The 22,146-nt window shown below is 45.8% G+C and overlaps 1 protein-coding gene across 19 annotated transcripts in view; it reads left to right on the top strand.

Moving 5' to 3' along the window:
* The window catches only part of GRB10 (growth factor receptor bound protein 10), a 203,055-nt gene that overhangs the window by 21,890 nt on the left and 159,019 nt on the right, over positions 1–22,146 (top strand). For 9 of the 19 annotated variants that reach the window (XM_063606236.1, XM_008962875.6, XM_055115954.2 and 6 more), the window contains exon 2: positions 14,941–15,110. The exons of 5 other annotated variants lie outside the window; for them this stretch is intronic. The gene's annotated coding sequence lies outside the window, so the exon portion shown is untranslated. Of the gene's footprint in view, positions 1–729; positions 3,620–13,747; positions 13,936–14,940; positions 15,111–22,146 lie in introns of those variants that run through there. 5 more of the 19 variants (XM_055115945.1, XM_055115947.1, XM_055115944.1 and 2 more) reach the window with 3 other exon arrangements.

The following is a 22,146-nucleotide window of genomic DNA, read 5'->3' as shown; positions in this document are numbered from 1 at the left end:
ACCCCCAGGGCTGGGTCCTAGGGCGCCTCGACACTGTTAAAAATTACTGAAGGCCCCAAAGGGCTGTGGTTATGTGGCTGTATATATTGAAATTTACTATTTTAGGAATTGACAGGCATTTAAAAAATATTTTTTTCTCCATGTAAAAAGAATATTCACCCATTATATGTAAACGTAACATCTTTTATGGAAAAAAGCTGTATTTTCAAAAACCAAAAAAAAAATGAGAAGAGTGTCATTGTTTTGTACTTTTTAAATCCCTTTAATGTCTGCTTTAAGAGAAGGTAGTTGGATCCCCCCATCCCCCCGCCATCTGCAATCAGTCTTATGCTATTTGGCCTCTAGAAAACTCCGCTGTGCATTCGCGACGGAATGCAAGGGACAAGGACACATCATATCTTACTATCTTGAAGATAATTTTGGCTTTACCACTCCTGGAGGTCTTGCCATAGGGGTGAGGTCACTCATACCAGGGTGCCATGTGAGAGGCTACCACAGGTGGAAGCACAGGTGTGGGGATTTAGGCAGAGACCTTGGAGGCCAGGGGCTGCAACACCCCCTCACTGAATTCAGATAGAGAGATGCTTGGGAACCACCAGTTCCTCTGGTTGTTCTCTTGTGTCTGTTGTTTGAATCAGAAACTCAGCAGCTTAGGCCTCAGAGAGATCTTGAGGATACTTGGTCCATAACTATTATGTGCCAAATGAGGGAACTTAGTTCTTCAGTCTTCTAGAAAAATTTTATCCCTTTTTGTGTTAAAACGTGGATGCAGCCTGGAAGTGGTAATGCTAGATGCTGCATACCACCTTGATGGAACTAGATGAAGTGATTAGCTTCAGTCTCCTGAGTCTAGAGAGCCTGGGACCAGGCAGGGCAGCAGCATTTGAGGGACTCTTGGGAAGCTTGGCACAGCTTGAGTGTGGGGGCTGTGATGCACAAGCACAGGCAGCTGTCTCTCTGTCTCTTCCCCCAGTGTTTGTTGAGCCAGTGTGATGTGTCCTGTGTTGGCTGCCCAGGTATATACGACAGTTTCTATCCTCAGGTCACCTTTACTAGGGGGAAGACTGAAGGTTTGTAAAAGAAACTGTGATACCAACGTCATTCGATGATCCACCCAAGAGTGCCTTGGAACAAAGGAGTGTTAATCGACAGCAACGGGAGAATAAGAAGGCTGGCTTTTTTTTTTTTACCTGACATGTAAAGGAGCTGAGGAGAGAAGGGTGTTGCAGAGAAAGCAGGGATCTGCATTCTCTTCCTCCCCACTGCTGTTGCAGGCTGACAGTCTTTGAGTACACACACAGATGTGGCTGTGTTGTGCCCTGTCAGAGGCCCTGTGAGACTCACCACCTCCTGAAGCACAAGGGTCCTTAGTGTGGTGCTCAGAGACCCCTGAACCATGGGGTACAGTGTGGACAAAACTGGCCATGAGCTGACATTGTAGAAGGGCAGCCTTGGAGGGAGGGTGAGACATTCATGACCGTGGACCCATTTTCCTCTGTCAGGAAGGATGGAGGAAGTGAAGAGGACCTGATCTATATTTGCCAAGAGAAGCTAAGCAGGTGGTTTTGGTGGATATGAAGGACAGGTTCTTTCTCGGGTCCCAGGACTCTCTTTCCTCCTGGGAAGCCCAACCTCCTGTGTGGCTCCATGGCTCTGGTCAGATTCCTGACTGCTTAGCATCAAAACAGTGGAGGACAATGGAATTCTAAAAAGATTCAGAGGAAACTTAATAATGTTAACAGGAGACAGTTTGAAATTCGATTGTTGTTGACTCTTTCAATGGCTCAAATTGCGGAGAGGAGGATGTGTAATGAAATGCTAAGAGTGGATTTTGATGGAGTGAAGGAAGTTTGAATTAGCTTTGATTAGAACACAGCCTCATCATGGGGACTCCATTCTCATGGGGAGTAGTGGATGCTTTAAGATGGATTCCCCTGAGTTCAGAGGTGGGCATCAGAGTGATTTGCCTGCATATCAGTCGTGTCTGTGGTCCCGGGTAGCTTTTTGTTCATCAGCCCAGTGAATGGGGCTCCACTTTTCTCCCTTTGGCTTTGCCTCTGGTCCAAGAAGTAAACGTCCTGAAATAGAAAAGGAGGAGCTGTTCTTTGGCCAATGATTTGAGAATAGCTAGAACTAAAGTTACCAACTGTGGAGGGCGGTTCCCTGTGGGCCTCATCAACAGCTGAGGGCCCCCTTTCAGACACCTGTGAACAAGCTCCTCCAGAATCCTTGCATGCAGCTTTTGCAGAACTGATAAAAGCAATGGTCGGTCATACTTGCCACAAGCTGCTTCTGTTGAGATCATCATTCTACAATCTTGACCAATGGGTGAAGTTTGGTTGCACTTTTGGCATCTTGCATTCACAGACCTACAGAAACCAGATTAGGGAGCATGTTGGAGGTGGCTCTGTAAGTGACAATGCTAAGATTGGGAACATAGTGATGACATGGTAAGTGTGTACTGAGTGAATTAATGAAAGAATACTGAATTTCAGGACTAAGGGGAAACATAGAGGTGATTATAAAGGAAGTGAAAACAGAACTCCCAGCTGACCACAATGAACCTGGGGGTTTATGAAGGCCTTATTAGGGCAATTGAAGTCTTAATTTGGGGATTGAAGGAGGTAGCAATGGAGTCTTAAACTTTTCCACCCAAATTACAAGAGCCAGGTAAAAAGAGAATTAGTGCAGAATCTGGTATTTGAGCTTCCTGCATCGATTTTTCTAAATTATTTGCCAAATTACAGGTTGTTTACTTTCTTTAGCTAAGGCACCACTCAGGGTTTGCCTTTGTCGTTGCACAGTTTGTCCCCAGGTCATGGGAGCTGAGGCTATGTCTAGGTGGCTGCAGGCCTGAGAGGTGTCAATGATGGAGTGGAGCTGGGGGTGTTGGGAGAGGTTTGAGCAGACCCAGCTGGGCAGCACCATAGGGCTGCTGGGTAGGTATTTTTGGGAAGCAGAATGCTGAGCTCTCACTCAGAACCCCAGTGTAGGAGGCAGATGATTACCTGAGGCCCTCTGCACAGAGAAGGAACCGGCTTTGGAGAGCATCATGGGTTTCTGCTGCTTCCTCAACTGGTCTCCCCAGTTCCAGGAAGGCAGAACAGGTCATTGAGAGGCACAGCTTGGGCTTCTCGATCGCAACACAGGAGCAAAGTGGTAGATGGATCATGTCTGTGAATGAGGTGTGAGCAGCCCAGTGTAGGACACAGTCAGGGTCCCCAACATGGTGGGCCTAGTGGCTCACTGCTGGGTCTGATTTAAGAAAGAAACCTGGATAGGACGATGTAAGAACTGTCTCTGGGTCCCCAAGGATGGGTTGGGAGCTGAACTGTACCCGCTGCTGGCCAGGAGCCGCAGGGACTCTTGTAGGTATGGAGGGTATGGCATGGGGGCTGCCGTACTGTGACTCAAGAGTGCGATGGGTGGATGTGGGCCTCAAAGTGGGCCAGCTCCGCCCAGACCAGAGTATTCTGCTTCCTGTGGAGCATCCCTGGAGTCCTTGTGACCGTGTGGCCAGAGAGCATGGTCTTGGGGCAGGCAGATGACGAGGCCGTACCAGGATGGAAGTCGTCTGCATTTGGAGGCAGGAAACAACACAGGACTCTCCCTGCAGTTGGTAAGTGTACTCTTAAGGCGTCCCATGCTTGCCTGCACCTGCTTGCCCTATACCTTCAGGATCCAGGTGTCCTTTTGGAACTGGAGGATCAGGAGCCAGAGGGGCCGGCAGTCTAGTACTCCTGCCTTGGGCGTCTGTGTGGGCATTCTGGTATTCCTGCCTTGGACTTCCCGGCAGCCAGGCAGTGGGTACCTGGGAGGATGTTGCACCAGTCTGTGCAGGAGACCAAGAGAACTAAATACTGGAGATCATGCACACTCATTAAAAAAGAATACTGCAGAAAAGTTAGATTACATTGCTAGATAAAGTCATTTTTAATGTGTCCATACCCTGTGTCAGTTTTCAATCTTGTGCGACCTGCCTACTGTATGATAATGATGCATTTCAGAGCCATTAATCATTGTTTACCAACCATTCCTGTTTGTAGGAACCCTCTGTTTCCATTGTCTTTGCAAAATTCTTGATTTTCTGAGTTGAGGATTGGTTTTCCTTATACATGTTTATATAGACATTACCCTGAAAACCTAGAACACACAGTAGTTACTTACTGAATGTACTATTGATATAGAGAATGAAAAGATATCATCATCTTTAGAATAGAATGCCAGGCCCTAGTGGGCTCTGGTGTGTGTGCTGGTGATGGGCTAATGTTGATAACTGGCTGTTTGGGGGTGGTGATAAAGCGTCCAAAGCACATTGACTGTTTCCCCACAGCTTTCTTCATTGAGGAGAGGAGAGATCTTAATCAACTGTGCACGCCTCTTCACTCCAAACTATTACTCCTCTCACAGTTTTAACGATTACAATTACATTATGTTTCCTCCACAAGCAAGAATGTCTTTCCTCTTTACTTTTGAGGTGTATCCTTTTTTCTTTAACCCGCCCCTTTTTTTTTAAACTCCTTTAACTTTTTTTAAAACTCCTTTAAGGGAAGAAGAAAAGGAAAAGAAAGGAAGAAAAAGAAAAGAAAATAGAAGGGCAAAGTCTTTCAGTATTTCCAGAAGCTGCCTGTATAGAAAAGGGCCTGTGCAGTTAATATTCATGTGACTTGGCCTCAAGCACTTAATAGCCTCATTGTGTTTAGGTATAGAGCAGTGATTTCTCTGGAATTCCTAGAAAGGGAGGGGGAGCCCTCCACAAGGGCAGAGGGGGATCACAAGGGACCCTGAGTATAGGTTTTTGTGTGAGGAGAAGCATATAGGACCCTTGGCCTGAAACTGGATGAAAACATTCTTTCTTAGATAAATTTTAAAGTTGCATGAGTAATTTGTGATCTTTATTTTAAATAGTCGAACCCAGAAGTCTGTAGAGAGTGAAATTCTCACTTCACTTCTCATGGCCCTCCTTTGAGGTTGGTGTTCAGGGTTCTTTTGGCTCCTTTTGCTCTGCGGAATTAACTAATTACTTTTTTATTGATGCATAATAGATAAACATAGTTTCAAGGTACATGAGATAATTTAATGCATTCATGTAATTTGTAAAGGTCAAATCAGTGTACTTGATATACCCACCACCTTAAATATTTGTCTTAACTTTAGAAACATTCAAATTCTTCTCTTCTTGCTATTTTGAAGTGTACAATAGATTATTGTAGACAGTAGTCACCTTATTGATTTATTTAATGAAGTGTACTTATTTCAAGAATGAGCAGAAATAAGGCCTAGTATTATATAAATCAATAAGGTGACCATATATTTGTACTCATTAATCAACTTTTCTTTAATCCTCCATACCCCCCTACTCTTCCCTGTCTCTGGTAACCACCAATCTACTCTCTGTCTTCATGAGATCCACTTCATAGCTTGCACATGAGTAAGAACATGTCATATGTCTTTCTATGCCTGTCTTCCGGGTTAATGCATGCTGTTGCAAATGATAGAATTTCACTCCTTTTTTATGGTTGAATAGCACTCCACTGTGTGTATGTACCACCTTTTTAAAATGAGTTCATTGTTGTTGGACACTTAGATTGATTCCATATCTTGGCTATTGTGAATAATGCTGCAGTAAACACGGGTGTGCAGATATCTTTTTGATACAGATCCTTTCTTTTGGGTATATACCCAGCAGTGGAATTGCTGGATCATATGATAGTTCTATTTTTAGTTTTCTGAGGAACCTCCATATTGTTCTCCATAGGGGCTGCACTAATTTACATTCCCACCGACAGAGTACAAGGGGTCCCCTTTGGTACATTCTCCCCAGTATCCATTATTCCCTTTTTGATAATAGTCATTTTAACTGGGGTGAGATGATATCTTATTGTGGTTTTGATTTGTATTTCCCTGATAAATATTAGTGTTGAGCATTTTTTGGATACACCTGTTGGCTCTTTGTATGTCTTCTTTTAGAGATGTCTGTTCACATGTTTTGCCCATTTTTAAATCGAGTTACTTGTTTTTTTGCTATGGAATTGTTTGAACTCCTTATACATTCTGGTTATTAATCTCTTGTCAGATGAGTAGTTTGCAAATAGTTTCTCTCATTTTCTCTGTTTGGAATTCCTGGGTGCAGACACCCACAGATATACTGCTTTCCCCTTTTTACGGCAGTGTTTCTTATTCCTGGTGCTTAGCTCTTTGCCTCCTTTATTAAACACTTGCCTTCTGTCAGTGCTGTGTGAAGCACTCTGTGGGAATTGCATCATTTCATCCTTGCATGAAGTTGGGACGGTTTTGTTCTCGGTTTACAGTTGAGGAAATTGAGGCAGAGAGTGGCTGAGCGCTTGTGCAGGCTGCCCCCACCCCAGCTGGTGGAGGCTGGGTTCTGAGCCACTTTCACAGCTGCCTCCCACAGACCAGAGCTCATGTCCCTGTGGCTCCTTTAGAGCTTTTGCGTGCCTTCCAGTGCTGCTTTCCATGCTGGAGGAGTACTGTGCTCTACTATATTTAAGTCGGCTCCTGTCCAGGCATTTTTTCCGTAAGTTCAGCAAAGATTTGAGCCACTTGGCCCTGTGCTAAGAGATGGGATACAGCAGTAGTCAGGACAGATAGAGTTCTCGGCCTCAGAGCTACCTCTTCTTGGAAAAGGGACACAAAAAAAGTTGGCAGGAAGAAGAACAGCACTAGCAAGCCTGATGTGTTCTGCAGAAGAGGCAGCCAAGGGCTGAGCTATAGACCCGTGTGGGGAGGGTCTGGAGTGGGTCAGGCAGCCTGATCCCTCAGGGTGGACAGGGACAGGACAGGGTGGATGGGGAGCCTTGGTGCTCTGAGGAGGCTACCAGCAGGGGAAGGTGGAAGGCAGCTGGGGCCACAGGTGTTTGAAAAAATTCCAAATACAAGGCAGAGAGCATGCAAAGGCCATGAGGGAGGATAGAGTCTGAGAACCTGGAGGAGGCCAGGCTGGTGAGCGAGGTGACTCCAGCATGGGACAGCAGTGTCTGGGCAGCCTGGAGAGGAGGCAGGAGCCACACGCGTCAGGCCTGGCAGCTGTCGCTGAGAAGTTGGGTGCATTTGAAGTACAGAGGGCAATGGTGTCACCTCATGGGCTCCCCAGAGCTAGGGCTGGTTAAGTGGGAAGCAGTGAGGATGCTTAGAGACAGGGCAGCTGAGTCCCAGTTCAGATGAGGGGCAAAGGCCTGGAGTTGGCAGCAGAGATGGAAGGGAGTGGATGACCCTCAGATGCTTCTGCAGCCAATGAGCTGGGCTAGCGGATTACATGGATGGAAGGCAGAAGAGAAAGTTAGGAATGGAGAGCTCTTGTTTCTGCCTTGTGCAGTTTGGTGGGTGCCATGAACTGGGGGAGAGGAGGGATTTGGGCAGCCACATTTAGGTTGCTTCCAGTTTTTCTGTCTTAAAGTGTGTAGTAAACATTCCGTGTGTGTGTATGCACGTGTGTGTATGCATGTGAGTCTTTCTGTAGGATAAGCTATTCCAAGAAGGATGCCTGTGCCTAAGACTAAAGTCTGAAAGCTGCTGCCCCCACTCCAGCGGGCCTCCCCATGCCTGTACAGTGTGATCCCACCTCCGGTTTAGGGGAGCCCTGTTGCTGTTCAGCCATCCTCAACTCTGGGTAGTCCAAGTCCTTTTAATTTTCAGCTATCAATTATAGCTCATGTGTTTGTATATGTCTCCCTGGCTCCTAGTGAGGTTTAGCATGTTTCACATGCCTGTTTTGCAAATTGTTTGCTTCTATCCTCTCCCCATTTTTATGTTGGGCTGCTTACATCCTATCTCTTATTTCAGTAAAGAAGAGATTAAATTCAGATTGTTGGCTGTGTGGTAATGGAAATATTTTGTCCCAAGGCTTTTTTTTTTTTTTTGGAGACGGAGTCTTGCTCTGTCGCCCAGAGTGGAGTGCAGTGGCACGATCTCGGCTCGCTGCAAGCTCCACCTCCCAGGTTCACGCCATTCTCCTGCCTCAGCCTCCTGAGTAGCTGGGACTACAGGCGTCCACCACCATGCTCAGCTAATTTTTTTGTATTTTTAGTAGAGATGGGGTTTCACCGTATTAGCCAGGATCGTCTCAATCTCCTGACCTCATGATCCACCTGCCTCAGCCTCCCAAAGTACAGGGATTACAGGCGTGAGCCACTGCGCCCCGCCGGCTTTTTGCCTGTCTTTTGATTTGTCTATAGGGTCTTTTGCTGAACAGAAGTTAGTTTTTCCTTCATGGCTTCTAGGTTGAGAATCTTGCTTATGAAGATCTTCCTCACTCAGATTTTATAACATTTTTCTTCTGTACTATCTCTTAGTAGTTTAGTAGTTCTTGTAATGTTTAAGGCACATATGGAAGGTGAGGATATGACCGTGGGATCTTACTGAGCATAAGTTGCCAGCTATCCATGATCTTATTTTTAATTTATGTGTCATCATTCACCTCTGGCTGCATTCTCTTACTTTTATTCTGTAAATGGACATGTCTGTTCCTGTATCTGTAAATCAGCAAGCTGAGTTCCTTGAAGACAGGGCCTTCCTTGGGATGATATTGCTTTACCTTACTGATGTGGAGGTGGAGTGGCCATCAGCAACGTGAGGGCTTCCCTTTAAAGGAGATGGTGCATTTCTAACCCTTCTGATCTTCTTTTGGCTTCCTCAAAAATTTTTTATTTTCTTCAAAGGATCTCGTATGTATTCTTAAGTGTGTTGTTTTGGTTGCTTGTGCGAATTAAATCATTTTCACCATTAGACTTCCTAGGTGTCTTGGAGCTGCTGTGCAGAAGGGCTGGGGAGGGTTTGTAGTTTGCTCTGGGATTGCAATCTTACTAAACGTTCAGATTGGTTCTAATTATTTTTCAGTGCATGGTCTTACATTTCATCTGTAAATAGTGACGGTGTATTAGTCTGTTCTTGCACTACTACAAAGGAATACTTGAGACTGGGTAATTCATAAAGAAAAGAGGTTTAATTCACTCTTGATTCCGCAGGCTGGACAGGAAGCACGGCAGCATCTGCTCGGCTTCTGAGGCGTCCTTAGGAAACCTACAATCAAGGTGGAAGGGGACAGGGGAAGCAGACATGTTTTATGTGGCTGGAGGAAGAGGAAGAGAAGTGGGGGGAGGTGCCACACACTTAAACAACCAGGTCTCTTGAGAACTCCATCACAACAGCACCACGAGGATGGTGCTAAACCATTCATGAAGGATCCACCACCACAGTCCAGTCACCTTCCACCAGGCTCCACCTCCAACACTGGGGGTTACAATTTGAAATGAGATTTGGTAGGGACACAGAACCAAACCATATCAGACAGTTCTTAAAAATCTTTTTCAATTTAACATTTACACCTCGTTTCTGTTTCTTCACTGTGTTTTCTAGACCCCTAGAACAGTTACATCTGATACTGCCATTGTGAGCTTTCCGGCCCTAATGTTAATGGGGATGTCATTTTTGCTTCTTCATTACCTGTGCCACTTGCCTGCTGGAAGTTTTGGATAGATGCTTTTTATCAGGTTAAGGGGGTTCCTTATTTATACCTCATCACTAAAATCTTTCATTCCTGGCATGCAGGGGATTTTAAAAGAAATTCTGTTATCTTCTATGCTTTGGATTTCAGGCTCACTCTAGTCGATTTTCTTTTCCCTAAAAGGAAATGATAAAATCTGTTCCAGCAAGTGATTGAAAGAATCAAAATGAAGAGAAACTTTACAATTATTGTAAAAGTTTTCTATTTTTTTCCTTATGGTAGAAATGATATTTTATTAAAATCACAAACCGTGTGGCAGGGATTCATACATCCAGGTATCTGTTGACTTGCATCTTCGCTCTGCCATTGATTAACTGTGTGGCCTTGGCATATAATTACCGTCTCCTAGCCTTGGTTTCTGCATCTGTAAAATGAGGTAACAGTGCTGCCTCAAAGGATTGATATCTAGTTGTTCTTAATTAAAACCCACCTATCTTTGCATGTTGTGTTTTGTGTCTCACATGCCTTTACTTCCTTCAATTTGATCTTCAAAAAGCCCTCCCATGAGAGATTGTAAAGCATTTGGTAAGATTCTGACAGGTAATAGGTTGTCAATCAAGGGTGGCTGCCATTGCCCTGAGTACAGTTATCATAGCTGTCACCACCATCTTGGGTGGCATAATCTGGAGAGTCAGGAATGGCTGTGAGCCCTGGGATTCTAGTCCCAGGGATCCTGTATGCTCGATTGTGGAGTGAAGACACGTGCCCACTCTTGTTTCAGTGTAGCTTGTATAGCATGTGGTGCCATGATAAAAATACTCATGTTCGTATTTGCAGATTTGACTCTTCTGGATGAACAGTAGCATGTATTTTTGTGCCAAGTACACACTATTTTAACTACTTTTGCTTTAGGGTGCATTTTACTAGATGATGAGTAATTCTCCCTTAATGCTCTATGATTGACCATCTTACCACTTATTTTATTTTGTTAGTTTTAGGATTATTCCACTAGTTCTAAGAAAAAAACTGCTTGAATTTAGATAGATACATACTACATTTCATTTATAAAGTTGTTTTGGATATTTATATTACTTTTAAGAGAATTAATCCTTATGATGTTTAATCTTTCCATTTAGGAACTTAGCGTGTTTCCATTCATTTAGGTCTTTTTATATCTCCTAAGTAAGTGCTATGATATTTTATGGTTTGTATAGGATTATTCTTAGGGCTAACCTAAAATATGCATACCTATGTATATAAACTATTGTGAGTGTGGTCTTTTCTGTAGGTTTTCTGCTCAGTCGCTGTTCTGTGCATGTGTGCATGTGTATTTATCCTGCCTCTCACCGCTCTGCTGGCCTTTGGCTAGTTTTAGAGCAGTGTGCTGCCTCTTTCAGGTAGGCAGCCTCTGACCTCCCTGTGCTTCTGGTCTGCATGGCCGTAGGGGGAAGCACGCTCTCTGGCTAACCCATCTTTGTGCTTGCTCGGCTGGTGGCTCCTGGAGGCCCCACACTGAGGATTATTGGGCCTGTTGGTCCTGCTTGACCCTGAAATTGAGACCTAGATGGAGTCTGGGCCTGCTTACACATTTTGGCTAAGTTTTGTTGGTTTCAGTGATGGTGGCAGTTCAGAAGCTGCTCCCGGGGTGTCCGCGCTCTGCCCCCTGGCCATTCACTGTCTCTGTGGCCCTCTCCTGGTGTCTGCTGGTGGACAGGTTAGTGAGGGAAGAAGGGCCTTCCTAGGATTGGGCAGATGACTGGGTCCCTGGCAGCTGAGTTGCTGCTGAGCCTTTCTGTATGTTTGGTGATTTGAAAGTACAGCCGCTCTCCTATTCCACAGCTTGTGCGTCTGTGGGTTCCACATCCTTGGATTCAACTAACCATGGATAAAAATATTCAATCCCCCCATAAACAATCAAATATAACAATAAAACAATAAAATAATTCAAATAAAAACAATACAGCATAAACAATATAGCATTTACATCATGTCAGGTATTGTAATTAATCTAGAAGTGTTTTAAAGTGAATGGAAGTGTGTAGGTCATATCCAAATACTACGCCATTTTATACCAGGGACTGGAGCATCCTCTGATGGATTTTGGTGTCTCTGGTGTCCTGGAAGCGATCCGCCATAGGTGCTGAGAGATGATGTTGGCAGTGAGGTGGGATGGTTTCTGTTTTCGCTTCCATCTGCTGCCCGCTTCTGTGGGCCTCCTGTTCTATCATCTTCACCAGGAAAGGAGCTGTGGCTGCTGGATTTGCATTACTGAATGAAGAGGCCAGAAGATACACCTGATAAAAGTGGTGTGAAGTTTGGCATTTCTTTTTTTTTTTTTTTTGAGGCAGAATCTCACTCTGTCACCCAGGCTGGAGTGCATTGGTGTGATCTCGGCTCACTGCAGCCTCAACTTCCTGGGCTCAAGTGATCCTCCCACCTAAGCCTCCTAAGTAGCTGGGACTACAGTCACCCACCACCACACCCAGCTAATTTTTAAAAGAAGATTTTTATTTGTAGAAACAGGGTCATGCTATATTGCCATAACTGGTCTTGAACTCCTGAGCTCAAGCAGTCTTCTAGCCTTGGCTTCCCAAAGTGTTGGGTTTACAGGTGTGAGCCACTGTGCCTGGCCTGTATTTCATAGTTGTTGTTTCAGCTTTAAGCTGTCCACAGGTCCTGGCAATAACATTCTGAAATTTTATAATTACTTTTTAGAAATGTTCTTTTAATTCCATTCTATTTACATATTTCTCAGTTTGTCTTCATAAGCACCCTCTTACTCTGGGAAAACACAGTCATCTCTGAGTCTCTGATATCAGTACAATATGGAGTTTAATTTTTTTGTTTAACTAAAAGTATTCTGTCCCCTTCTGAGAAGGCCTAGACTTCACTCCAGAGCTCTCTGGCCGAACAGGCTGAATACCCTCGTCATGAAAGTTAGGATTTATTGAGTGTCTAAATAGTCACTGTTATTACTCTAAATATTTAGTGTGAGAAAACTAGACAGAAGGAAAACTTTATATTAGCTCAGGAATTTTTGGAAGATACCAAAGATACTAAACAGAAATCAAGAGGCCCTTTGTTTCTGGGATATTTTGGAAGTAAGTTAAGACATTATTTATTTTTCCCCAGGTTAGTATATTCTTTAAGATCTCAAGTTTAAGTCGTATCTAACTGGAAACTGCCTAAGAAATCTCTCCTGACTGATAGGGAAATAGCTGAGTGAGCCCTTTAGACTCTGTAACTTCTGTCCAGTGGTCCGGGTCAGCGTGTGAAGTGTGCTGGTCTACTCTCGGGGTGTTGGTGGTCTGGGTGTCGGTGCCAGATGAGGCTACTGTAAACAGAGCCGAGAGGTTGTGTTTGCAGCAGGCTTTCCCCTGTGTGTTGATGGGCGGACACTGAGGTTATTGAGGAGGCATTGTATCTTACTAACTCTTCAGTTTATCAGGTTCAAAGAGCATGTTGTCTTTGTTTTGTCAACTGTAAAGACTAATATCAACTTCCTAGAAAATAGACAAAAATGGATGAAGTGGTGATGGGTTTGATAGGACAAGTATATTTCACTTTACCTCAGTGATGTATTTAATTTATCGTGCCCATGAGAAAAAGCAAACCTTTCAAGCACATGTCTTACATTTGAAGCCACATGCCTGAAGATGCCTTGGGAAGTGGTCCTGGGCATTTGAATCAGAATTGGGGAAAAGATTAGGCTCTCTAGAGATGGGACACACATCGGATATGAGAATTAGCAGTGATTCGTATGCTGTTGTGATGGTGACCGTAAGTCCATTTCCCAGTGTTCCCATTGCCATGTCACAGACCCTCATACTTGTTTGCCCATGCACCCTTTTTTCTTATCTTGTAGTCACTTAAGCTACTAGAACTTAGAAATATTCTAGTCGACATAATCATCTTGATACTTTCCAAACTTCCAAATTCTTTGAGAGGGTTAAAGCGATGCCCTTAATAAAATGCTTTTGCATAGGCAGGTGATGTTCAACTTTGATCAGTCTCATAATCATGTATCACATATCTCCCCTTTTGGTCCTAAAAAGACCAGCATCCCCTTTAAACATTAGCAAGCTTCATAGCTTGCAGGTGGCTGGTGTGTTTCACACCTGAAAATGGGAGAATTATTTGGCGTGTTGTAGTTAAATGATGAGTATACATTTGTTTAACGTTTGCTATACGTTGAACCCTGTCCTAAGCCTTTACATGCATTAGCTCATTTAATCCTAATAAAAGCTCCATGAGAGAGATACTATTTTCATGCTGATTTTATAGCTGGGAACACTGAGCCCCAATGACTCAATAATTTGCCCAGACATCAGCCGCTAAGGGGTGGCATCTGGAGATGAACCAAGACTCTCTGGTGCCTGGATTTTTAGCAAGCATGTTCAGCGGGACCTGTTTCAAAAAACAGCCATTTGACTGGTCTTCTTATATCTGGGCCCAGGACTTCTTGATGTCAGGTAAGAGGCAGGGGCAGGTTTCATTTTCACCATTTAACAATTAGGAAAATTTAGCTTCTGACTCTTTCATGGAGGGATCTGTTGAGATCACCCACGTTGCAGGCAGGGGACCTCCTCCAGCCCAACAGCGATAGGAGGCTCCTGGATGGCACCCTTGCTGCATGCCAGTCACACTGCTAAGTCATTCTCTGTGTATTTCATTTAAACATGTTGAAATCCAGTGGCATTCCAATGCAGTGTATTAAAATCCTCAGTGAGGTGGGTTTCATCCCCATGCTCTGCAGTGGGACCAGAGCCTGGGAAGACCAGTGAGTTGCCCAGGTCACTATAAAGTCTCCTCTGGTAGGGGTTTCAATTGGTCTCCACCCTCTTCTCCATGCCTAGAACCCACCTGTGAACTGAGGGCTCTGCGCCTTGAGCTCTCAGTTCATAGGACTTGAGTGATGAATCAAAGATCAGAGCCAGAATTGGAACCCCAGGTCTGCCTGCTCTGCACCCCTCTCGTGGAACACATGTGCGCCATGCAGAGTGCCCAGCGGAATCTCTGCTGAGAACAGTACCAGGCATTGTGGGCTGGGGCCAGGTCTGACATGGAGGCAGGTTCCTGCTGGGTGGGCCGAAGGTTGTAGCCTGGGAGGACCCTGACCTGGGCCCGAAGTGAATTCTAGGTAACTTTGCCTTGCAAGAGGGCAAAGGTCTGTGTGCTTTGTACCCCGCCTGCCTTGGAGGCAGCGTGCTTTGGAGACGCAGAGATGTGTGGGCAGTGAGCGGAGAGCCCAGTGCATCTTCCCTCTGTCCTCTGTCTCTGGGCATCACGTGACAACTAGAAACCTACATCTTACGTAGTCACGTCCTTGTTTTGTTCTTCAGAACACTCTTAAATGATCTTCTTGGAAAAAAATATTCTTTCATGTCTGTTTTAAAAGTTTTATTCCTGGGCTCAGAGTATAAGTTCATTTGTATAAATTCTATGGAAGTTCAGTGATGGCCCGTTTGACTTTCCAGCTTTGGCGCTGACCACAATGCTGAGCAGGAAGCAGCAGCTGCGGGCCCAGTGACTGGCAGCTCAGTGACCAGCAGCCCAGTGACCGGCAGCCAGGTCCTCACCTGGGTCCTCTCAGTGAAGCCAGGGTGGCCGCCCCAGCAGACAGTGCTACAGAGCCAACTCCTGACAGGTAAGCCCTATGCGTGACACTAGTCACTAGTGCCTTTCTTTGCAGGAGAGTCATCTGTTCAGTATTGATTAAGGTGGTCAGTGAATGCGTGTCACTGTAGGTAGAGGCCTGATACTAGAACCTTTATTCCAAGGTTCCCAAAGAGAGTCTCCCGTCTCTGTCCCCTCTCTCCCTCTCCTCCTTGGCTCGGCTCTGCCTGGGAACACCGGGCTGAGTCGGGTAGGGATGGGAGGACCTGGGCTGCAGCAGAGCCGTGCTGCACACACTCTCCTCGCGGACATGCCTCTGGGCCTCACTGGTCTCCTTGTGCCCTTCCATACGGTGGGGGTGATGCTGCCTGCCTCCTGGGTCACTCTGGGCACCCCTCGTGAGCCTCAGGAGTTGGTAGCTGTTGTTCTGAAGGTGGGCTAGAACACAGTGTGGGAGGGTCTTGACCTGTGCCTTGTTGCTGATGTGTGTGTTAGTGTGCCCCTGCCTCAGTCAGCACTGAGATTGGGGACCCTGTAACTAACGGAGGACCAGGGCAGTGTTGGCGCCCCTGCCTTCCTTTGGCATGTCAGCCTCAGGTGGCCCTTTCTGGGAATGGACCTTCTCTTTGTCCTGGTTGGCCCTGGGTGTGGGATTCTTACAGTGCTGTTGGCAGGTCTGAGATGGTAGCTGGAGATGCAGGCAGAGAGCTGAGGCCAGAACGGCTTCAGCACACAGACCTGCCGGAGCCTTTGCCTGCAGAGTGGAGGATGCTGTTAGCTCGGGCTTCCCCGCAGTATCCCGCAGACTGGCTGGCTACACAACAGAAGTTTGTTTTCTTATAGTTCTGGAGGCTGGAAGTCTGAGGTCAAGGTGACAGCTGAGTTGGTTCCTCCTGAGGCCTCTCTCCTGGGCTTGCAGATGGCTGTCTTCTCGCGGTGTCCTCACCTGCTCTTCCCTCTGGACCTGTGTTTTAATCTCCTCCTCCTGTAAGGACACCAGTTGTATTGGATTAGGGCCCACCTTTGTGACCCGGTTTTAACTTAGTGACCTCTGTAAAGACTCTGTTTCCAAATACAGTCACATTCTGAAGTGCTGGGGGTTAGGGCTTAACATAGGAATGTTTGGGAACACAGTTCAGCCCAGGTCAAAGGCCTGAAGGGAGGCTGGGGGACCTGGGTACTGCCGGTCACCTTCCCTCATATCCACACCCTTGGTAGGAAGTTTCTGGGCTATCTTTTCCCAAATGTCTGCCTTATGTTAGCTTTGTGTTAGATGCTGAATGACATTTTACACATCCCTTTCTAAATTCAGAAGGTGCGCATGTGGACATTTTCCTTCTCTCCAGACAGCTCACACTGCCGTTGCTTTTTTTCTGAGAGTCTGTGCCCCTGCAGAGAGAGGGTCCTGGCGCCAGTGAGGAGAGGGAGCTGGAGCCTCCTGCAGCTCCCGCCCTGGTCATGCATGAACCGTGACCTCCCCCACCTGCCACTGCCTTGCCAGGGAAGTGGGCTGTGCTGTTGGGATGGATTGTCTTTTGTAAAACAGGCCCTTCACCCTTCTCCTCACAGCATAGTTGAGTGAAGGTAGCAGACCTCCCTATCTCAGAATGGGTCAGAGAAAAAGCTACCGCTTTGTGGCCAGTGATAGCTCTACAGACCCTTCCATGCCTGAGACCCAGGGCAGGGCTCTAGGGCAGCTGGGTCCCTCGTCTTGCCTCTTGACTGCTCATTGCAGACGATGTGCAGTGCCTGAACCATCAGGCAGGTGTGCGAGCTTCAGGAAGGCAGCCCTGCGAAGCTGAATCAGGGAGTGCCGTGCTCACGGGCAGGCAGTCGCCCTCCTTGGACCCGTCTGCCCCTTTGCATTGCCCAAGATCCTCATTGGTGACATAGATTTGTTGCGAGTGATGCTGAGATTCCTTGAGATTTGGGACGAGTTTTCTTTCTGGCAAGGCTTTACAGTGTTGAAGGGACACATCTGAAAAAGGCAAAAAGCCATCTCTCACCAGCCCCAGCGCCCACTTCCTGGATCACCTGACAGCCTTGGGCTTCCTGCCTTTTCTTACTGGTCATATAATTCAAAGGGAAATCTCCTTCCCAGCCTCTGCATTCCAATTGCCTGATTATGGACTGCTTGGCATGGACATGGCATTGAAACAAAACTTCGTTTCCCACTTAGTCTTTGTGTTTTTGGCTTGAAATCTGATGATCACTGGCAGCTTACAGAGCAGGTCCACCTGTGTGGTGGCTCCACTCGGTGGGGTGCTTCCTCCGTCCTCCAGGAGGGAGACGCTGAGTCTGTGGTCATCTGTGGCCCCACTTGACAAGTTTGAGCCCCTTGAGGGGTCAGCAGGTATTGAATGAGGCATGGTCTTCCAGGGAGTGCTCTGGGAAGTAGTTTCCAAACTTTATAAGCCATGAAACCTTTCCTTGACTTGGGACTCTCAGATGGGCTCCCTCTTGTCCAACAAGAGAATGAGTGAATGTGGGCACCCATTTGGTACCTGGCACTGTCCAAGTGCCGGGCACCATGGTCACAAGATGGCCCCAGCTCCTGCCTGCAAGGAATTTATTTTTGGTAGAAAGATATCCTGTTAAGAACTCACGTTTTGCTTGACCTAACAGTTGAAGCCCAATCCCCTGGGGTTTCAGAAAGATGCTACAAATCAAAATAATAGAGTCTGAGAAGAGCTAGTTATTGTCAGAGTAGACTTCAGTTTGCAGAGTGTCTCAGATGAGGGCACCCAGGCCTGGATGTGGTGGGGCCTGAGGTGGGAATCCCAGACCCTATAGTGACGGGCCATGGCACTAGACTTGGGGGAATCAGCTGGGCCTCAGGGCAACCCTCCCACCGTCCTTCGCTGCTCACTGCCTCTAAGAGCTAGCCCTGTTTGTTTTGGGGTCAAGGAGGGAGAGGCAGAAATACGCAAATGGTCCTAATGGTCTCAGTTTCTATTCGTTAGCTCTTGGGCCCAGAGAGACCTCTGAGCGTTTCCCTCAGGCCTGTGGTTCCTTGGGGACCATAGCTTAGCTTTCCTCTGTCCGCATTTTTGGTTACTTGTCTTGTTCTCATGGGAGAAGTTTTAGGGGTTGCCTGGGGTTCAAAGCATCACATCCCCAAACTCAGTGTTCATGCAGCAGCTTCTGCCTTGTGGGGCTCAGCCTCAAGGAAAGAGCTCTGTTCTCCTGCTCTTGGCCCGTGGAGACCGGCCCAGCTGCGATGGTACAGCTCTTGCTGGGCTCTTACTCACACAGGAGGGCAACTCTCATGGCCCTGCTCACCCTTGGAATGCAGTCAGGGGAGGGCTTATTATCATGACACCAATCTACCTTAGCGACACAGAGCTTGGCTAAGGGTAGAGACCATTTCTCTGGCCCAGATGCTCTGATGCATGGTTCTTTCCCATTTATAGGACAGTTTGAACTAAAAAACTTTCAGAAACTAACCAAGAATGGTATGCCTTTCACCTTTCTCTTTCCAAGGGCAGGAAACTTCTACAGTTGTGCCACACAACCGTTTTGCTACTCAGGGTGTCCCATAGCCTTTCCCGTAGGAAAGAGAAACTCTTAAGTACCTTGATGTTGCCTCAGCCTTCCTTTTTTGACATCCTCTCAACTTTTGGCTTCTGTAACTTGAGCCTCCCTGAATCTCCTGTTTATCATTTTCTATTTTTGTAGCCCCTCATTTTTTCCCCCCAATAACTTTGCTTCACTGTCCTCCCCATAGGAGCCCTCTCACATTCTTCTGTGGAGTTCTTATTGTCTTGTTTCTGCCTCACGTGGGGCACTTAACCTGCACACCCTGACTCTGTGGTTTTGTATGAGCTTCTCCCCACTGGATTGCGCTGGGAAGCTTGGGTCAGGCATCATTCATGCCCCTTGGCATCCTTGATCAGCCAACGAGATACCTCAACAGTATATTTAAGTAAAGTGTCTTTAAACAGAAACACATAAAAAGAGGTTACATATTGATTGGTTGATGAAAATGTGACCGGCTCATAGAAACCTAACTCTGTATTTCCCCTAGGGCCAAAGACTCACCATTCACTAATTCAGTGTTTGAGGTGACTTTAAAGCCCTTAACTATACCACAAATAAGGAGAATCACTCCACTTGTTCTTGGTCACCAAATTCCTTGCTATCCACCTGCCCCCAAATTGTTTTCATTCTTTTTTTAACCAGCTCAATTTAGATACAATACATTGAGCACAGTAAACTGCACATATTTAAAATGTGCAAACGGATGCATTTTGACATATGTGAAACCATCATCAAGTAACCAAGGTAATGAAAATATTCATCACTTCCCACACTTCCCAGTGCCCCTTTGCAGTTCTTCCTTCCCACCCTTTCACTGGTCTGTTTTCTCTCAGTATAGATTGCTTGCATTTCCTAGAGTGTTGCATAAAGGAATCAATTTATTTTATCTGGCCCCTGGCTATTTATTTTGAGATTCGTCTATCAATATTTCACTCCTTTTTAATGCTGAGTAGTGTTCCATTGTATAGATGCATCACAGTTGGCTCATTCATCCACTTCTTGATGGGCATTTGGCTTGTTTCCAGGTTTTTGCTGTTTCAGACACAGCTTCTGTAGATTGCTTTCTTTCTGTATCTGAGCCTCTTTCTAGGCTTCTAGGAAAGCAGTGTCCTTCCTTTTTTCCTTCTTTTTGGATTGGATTTCTTCCTGCTGAGGTCTTGAGTATCTGGTTTGGACATGGCTGTGGGTCTACCTGGAGTCTGAGCTCTGGCCTGATACAGAGGGGTAGGAGTGGTGAGGAGGGCAGTGTCCAAGGCAAGTCGAGGCTGGGACGTGGCGTCTCTCTTGTTGGTCAGTGAGCTCTCGGTCCCTGTGGGTCACTGCCTTCATTCATTCTTGGCGAGTCTGATTTGCAGGCTTGGGGGCCAAGCGAGCCACTGTGGACCCTCAGAGCATATCCTTATTTATTGACTCCATTCACGTCCTAGGTGGGTAGAGATGATTCCTGGGAGAGCTGTCCTCAGACAGCCCAGGCTGTGATTTGGAAGGGCCCATCCATCCTTCTGACCAGTGGTGAGTTATTTGGGGACCCAGGAGATGAGTGCAGGCTTGATGCTGAGACTTAGGGTAATTCGTTGCCCAGAGTGTCTGCTGTCTTTGCTCTCCTTCTAAAGTGGCTGGCATAATTAGATTGGGGACTTGCTTGTCTTTTGTGATGTACAAACTTGTCTCTTCTGGTATTGACAACAGGCTGTTTGACTTCACAGATGGAGGTGGGCGTGGGAAACCTAAGTGTGATACTCATCTATATAGTTCTGTCTGCAGTTGGTTATTGGAATTGTGGGACTGCGTTCCCTAGCACTTCTAGATGTCTTGCCCTAAGAGAGACTCTCGGCAGGCTCAACGTGTGCTGTGATCATTGGAGCTTCTATTGAACAGGATTGCCCTGAAATGGAGGGTGAATGGCAACCGTTGGATATCTCCGCGTGCGCACCTGCTTAGGTGGAAGACAAGAAACGGTGCAGGAAAGCCCCTTTCATTTTATTTATTTTGGTCTTTGTCCAGCATTCAAAGTTAACTCAACTTTTCAGAAAGGTTTTATATATGAGTGGTGAGAGCAGAGTCGACCAAGATGTTGCTTATGATCATCCTTGAAATTTATGATTAAAAAAAGAAGATAAAATTTGCAAAGAACTTGCTGCCTTGGCAGCTCCCAAGAGAATTCAGTTCCTGAGGTTGAGAGGGAGCTGGTTTTAGGGTGCTTTCCCACGGAGAGCTGCCGGAGGGCTCCTCTGTGCTTCTGTAGACAATCTGCAGGCCAGACATTCCAACTGTCTTCACGAAATAGGTTCTCCTTTTTTCTTTGCCCCCACCTGGGAGAGTGGGGCCAGCCTGGCAGCAATCTCACCAAGGGAGTAGCAGGATCAACAGGCTGTTACAGTCTGTCCTAAGTTGAAAAGAAGATTAATTTTTTTTAAGTTACAGTTTCAATTAAAGGAAGATGGAGGAATGTAATAACATGCAATGAGATTTATGATAAGTACAAACGGTGCTTGAATACCTACATTTAAAGCATTTCATGCTTTCAGAAGTGATAGAGCTGTGGGCCCAAAGACGGGATGGAGGAGAGAAGAGGGTAACATTTCAAAGGTGCCCTCTCTTTGTACTGTTAATGGTTATTTTGATGGATTACTTCATAGACCAACGAGTTGATGACTGGGGGTCCAGAGTGTGCATGATTGATGTAGATGATTGCGTTAGAAGATGATTACCTAGTTATTGCAGTGTTTAGAACCAATGGAAGAAAAATGCTTTGAAAATGACAAATTCCACAAATTATACAAAGTTTCTAAGAAGAACTCCTGGAGATTATTTATAGAAGCTCTGGTAATATAGGATGAGTGTGGCCAGAGTAGAAAAAAATCTACTTTTATCAAAGCAAAATTATTTAAAATTCCATCTCACAATTATACATTAAAGAATTTTATAACAATACAAATTTTGGCCAGGCATGGTGGCTCATGCCTGTAATCCCAGCACTTTGGAAGGCTGAGGTGGGTGGATCACCTGAGGTCAGGTGTTCAAGATCAGCCTGGCCAACCTGATGAAACCCTGTTTCTACTAAAAATACAAAAATTAGCTGGGCATGGTGGTGAGTGCCTATAATCCCAGCTACTCTGGAGGCTGAGGCAGGAGAATCGCTTGAACCTAGGAGGTGGAGGTTGCAGTGAGCCAAGATCGCACTATTGCACTCCAGCCTGGATGATAGACAGAGTGAGACTCCATCTCAAAAAAACAAACAAACAAACAAAAAAAACCCCAACATTTTATATAGAATTGACTAACGTGTTTGTAAACATCTAGACCATTTGAGTTTGACAAATTGTGGCATCCTCTAGATTGTAGAGTCTAGACCCATTCCACCCTTTTACAGGTGAGAGAACAAGAGTTTTTATTTAATATGTCTTTTAATGTAGCACCTCTTTATAAAGTAGAGGTTCTGATTTCTTATGGCCTTTTGGAAATAAATGTCCTGGTAGCTTTTCCCTGTTTTGAGGATTAGAGAAATTACATTTTGCACACGTGGG

The sequence above is a fragment of the Pan paniscus genome, chromosome 6, assembly GCF_029289425.2.
Source record: "Pan paniscus chromosome 6, NHGRI_mPanPan1-v2.0_pri, whole genome shotgun sequence".
NCBI classification, from domain to species: domain Eukaryota; kingdom Metazoa; phylum Chordata; class Mammalia; order Primates; family Hominidae; genus Pan; species Pan paniscus.
This window is presented reverse-complemented; position numbering and strand designations above follow the sequence as displayed.